Source organism: Aegilops tauschii, chromosome 5, assembly GCF_002575655.3.
Source record: "Aegilops tauschii subsp. strangulata cultivar AL8/78 chromosome 5, Aet v6.0, whole genome shotgun sequence".
NCBI lineage: Eukaryota > Viridiplantae > Streptophyta > Magnoliopsida > Poales > Poaceae > Aegilops > Aegilops tauschii.
In genome coordinates, this window is record NC_053039.3 from 158,912,446 (window position 1) to 158,916,821 (window position 4,376).

The 4,376-nt window shown below is 49.0% G+C and overlaps 1 long non-coding RNA gene across 1 annotated transcript; it reads right to left on the reverse strand.

The window, feature by feature from the left end:
• Positions 1–1,287: 1,287 nt before the first annotated feature.
• On the reverse strand, positions 1,288–3,584 carry LOC141022346 (uncharacterized). Its single transcript, XR_012183633.1, has 2 exons — positions 1,915–3,584; positions 1,288–1,519 (listed from the first exon to the last, which is right to left on the reverse strand). It is a non-coding gene; the product is annotated as an uncharacterized lncRNA (long non-coding RNA).
• Between the last annotated feature and the right edge of the window lie 792 nt (positions 3,585–4,376).

A 4,376-nucleotide genomic window follows, 5' to 3' on the forward strand; every position in this document is an offset into this window, starting at 1 on the left:
TTGATGTTAAGCAGTGCATTTAATGCACCCTGTCAGCCTGCAGAGTTAGGTATGATAGCACAATTTGCTATCTTACTAGTGCATAATGACAGATTTGCCATTGTAGTAGCCCCTTAATCTATAAAAGGAGGCCCGTGGCAACCATAGAAAGGGTTAGAAGGTTGGATAACAGACAAGCCCATACGCGCGTAGCCACTGCCGCCCCTGCCGGCCAAGTGTACTATGCTCCACAACCACTCTTCCACCATCAATCCACCAAAGCAGGAGTAGGGTTTTACGCCTCGCGGCGGCCCGAACCTGGGAAAAATTGCCTGCGTGATCTCTTCTGTGCTGCCCCCACGCTCGTCTGCTCTTTGTGCAACGCGACGTCCCCCTGCCGAACCAGCAAGGGGCCCTTTGGTCCCATAGGTGGCCGCGGTTTCCCGCGACAGCCGGCAGCTGGAATTCTGGACTAGAAAAGGAACAAATATTATAGACCTATTCTGCACAACTCCAAAAGTCCTGAAACTTCACGGACCATGTCTTTGGAACACATAAAAAATATTGGGCAAAGAACGTACCAGAGGGGGGCCACCAGCCAGCCACAAGGGTGGAGGCCGCGCCCCCCCCGACCTTGTGGGCCCCTGGCAGGCCTCCGGTGCCCATCTTTGGCTATATGATCTGTTTTGACCTGGAATAAATCAGAAGGAAGCTTTCGGGTGAACCGCCGCCCTCTCAAGGTGGAACCTGGGCAGAACCAATCTAGGGCTCCGGCAGAGCTGTTCTGCCAGGGAAACATCCCTCTGGGAGGGGGAAATCGAAGCCATCCTCATCACCAACGGTCCTCTCATCGAGAGGGGGTCAATCTCCATCAACATCTTCACCGGCCACCATCTCCTCTCAAACCCTAGTTCATCTCTTGTATCCGATCTTGGTCCCAAAACCTTAGATTGGTACATGTGAGTTGCTAGTAGTGTTGATTACTCCTTGTAGTTGATGCTAGTTGGTTTATGCGGTGGAAGATTATATTTTCATATCCTTAATGATAATTAATTGTCAGGACCCCGATTCCAAATAACATCGGTCTAGCCGGTAACACCTCATATCACTTTGCGGCCTCACGCATGGTATTCCCACGGGTGTCGCCTTACCATAGCCCGAGACCCTTTGCACCTTTTGGCTCACGTATATCATAGTGTCGCTAGCAACCATATGAAAGAGAACCTGGGCCGACATGACTAGTTGTGGGGACCCCGACTCATAAGTCGTGATCACCGAATGCACGTGTACAGTGATCCCAGAGATCAATGCTCACTGAACACACAGAAGCTGAATAACAAGAGTCTTACATCCATACATACCGTATTACACAAGTAGGACCATTATGGTCAAGTCTTGAGTATAACTTCGCAGCGGAAATCTTCATCGATAACTTGGACCCATGCCATCTGCCTTAACCCTACAGGCATTCTGACTAGGAAGCGTCCTAGCTCGAATGTTCATCACGAAGTATTCTTCATCATATCCTGTTCTTTAATGCCTGGCCAATAAAATAACCAGTGGCAAGCCAATGAATTTGCAAAGTTGACAAATATGAAGAAATGGCTCATTATATTGTGTGGTACAGAAAGTGTTAGGAAAAATGTTCACAAACTAAGTTATGAACTTAGAAGCATCTAGGAATTTGAATCATGGCATTTGGACCAATTTTGACCTCTCTGTGATTTTCTAAAGTTCATCACAGAAATAGGAAAAATAGGATTTGATAAATATTTGTGAAGGAAATGCTTCTATAAAAATGTGAAAATAGCACCTTGTGGTAGGGAATGATTTTAGAAACTACTAGAAATTTGGATCATCAAATTTGGAGTTAATTTGAATTATTTAGCAATTTTACAATATTTATGAAAAAGAAAAGGAAGAAAGGGAATCAACCTTATAAAGCGCATTGGGCGAAGCCCAGCTAAACAGCGCCCACCAGGTTCGGCCCAGTGGCTCAGCTGCGCGAGGGAGGAGGTGACGCCGAAGGCGCACTGCGGGAGGGCGCCACCCAGCGGGGCAAGCGGATCAGCCTGAAGCCGTTTCCACTTAACCCGACTGGTGGGTCGGCTCGGTCGCCTCTGCCGCTGACGGGCGGGCCCCCTGCCAGCTGGCGGGGCGGTCGTCCTCTACCTCCCGCTCGAGGTAGAGCAGGGATGCAGAGCGCACGCCGGCGCTCATCCGGCGATAGCCGGCGCCTCCGACCGTCTCCCGCGGCGCTCCGCCTATGGGCGAGCTCAGTGCGGAGCGGCACGTCCGCTGGTGCAGGACATGGCCGAAGGAGGGGGCCGAGGTGACCGCGGCTTTGACGGTGGCGGGGGAGGTCGTCGGCCATCCGTGGCTCTCGGCGTTCGAGCATCCCCGCAACGGTTTGAGGAGGTGGGGAGGGTCACCGGACCACGGGGAGTCTTTGGGTGGAGGAAAAGGAGGGAGGTGAGCTCGGGCTCGACTGAATTTGAGGGAAGGGCAGCGGCGGCCATGGCGGCCAAGAGAAGCGAGGGGCGGCTCTGGAGGGCAAGTGAGAGGTTCGGGAGAAAGATGGGAGGGCAGTGAGTCGTATTGTGAGCTTGAAGCGGGGTCGGGAAGGCCAGATGAGGAGGGGCGAAGATGTGCCGCGGATCGCGTCCATGGCCTCGAGCTGGGCAACACCAGGGCCATATTGGCGCCCCTAGTCGTGTCTGGGGCACTCGTGGGCGTGGACCAGGTCGAGGGAGGAGGAAAGGGGAAGCGGGGCGTGTTCCAGGAGGTTCCCGAGCTCATGCGCCCATTGGCCGAGCTGGGCGGCGTCGGGCATGGGCAGCAGGGGGTGATAGAGAGGGGGAGAGGAGGGGGAATGCACGGCTGTCGTGTTGCGGACGTCGAGGACCTCGAGTTGCGTGAGGGGGAGGCTCGAGGCGGCCGGGGGACGCGGCGTCAACGGTCGGGAGCGCGATGACATGCTCCAGAGCGCGTCTTTGGCCGGCGTCCGTGGCTTTTTGCGTGCACCAGCGCGTCCACTTGTGTCTGGCAGCTGCAGGGGGGAGTAAACAATGTGGAAATGGCACTGGATGCCTTGGGGAGCCAGTAGAAGAGAGGAGGGGTGGAGAGAGAGTGAAAATGTTGTTGTCCAGAGAAGAAAAGTGGATCCCTGCCCCCCTTCATCATTGCCTCTCGGGCAGGGAAGCACACCAGAGGTAGAGGGGGACTAGGAGAGGTTGTGGGAAGAAGTTCAGCTCATGGAGATTAGTGGAAATGGCCAAAACATGCATTTTATGTTTCTGCCAGAAGGTGTTTGATGTAGGTTTGGGCAAGCAAATGGACTTCCCTTGTCATGAGGCTTGACAGGGTCAAATGGCCTGAGAAAATAAGAGGTTCCACCAAGATTGAGTTCATTTGGGGAAAGTTTCCAATGCAACCTTTGTAAACCCTAGAAATCAACAGAAATGGACTTCCCAAGATTTAGTCATGCAAATCTGTTCTCCTTGATGCACCACTTAGTGTAGTGTCACCATTTGAGGTTCTAAACATGTCCACAAAAGTTGAGATCAAAAGGAAAAAGTTGCCAATGTAAAGTTGTTCAAATTTGGTTCTGGACAGAGAGGGTTTTGGCTTTGATCAAGATAACATTCTCTCCAACTTGTGCCATTTGATCTAGATGCATTATTACACCATTTGAGCATGTTCAAAAAGTTTGAGAGCATTTGGACATGTTTGACAATGCAAAGTTGTTCAAACTTGAAAAAGGACAAAAGTGGTTTTGAGGGGATTTCATGGGGTTATACTATTCTCCATGACATCAGACTTGTCAAGATCATCAAACATGTCATATCTGACATGCTAGAATTTTCTTGGAATTTTTGGGGAATATTGCCTTTGTAAATATTTCAAAAGCTTGAAATGTCCAGAAAGGGTTTTTGAGGGATTTGACCAATATTTTGAACATGGCCATATGTTGAAACTCTTATATATGGACAATATATGTCCACTGAGTTTCCCTAGGTATTTTTCAAATATTTCTAAAGCATTAAAATAATTTTAACCTATTAAAGACCATTTCTGGACTTAAGAAAAAGCCTTTAAATAAAATAGGAAAATAACTTTTGAAATTATATTTTTGTGGTTTCTGGGTGTCCTATATCTAATAGGAGTCAAATATATTTTTGGAAAGATTTTTACTGCCCTTAATTAAGTACTTGAAGTGCAAATCTCAATTCATGGGTTTTTGGAAAACTAGTTTTTGAAAATACTATTTGGCCAAATTATTTTTGTAAGAAATTATTTTTATGTTCTATACACATGGCATGATCATTGGGCAAGGATTTGGATCAAGGAGAAGGAGTATAAGAGTTGGAGAATTTATTTGATTTTTAGAGCACTTG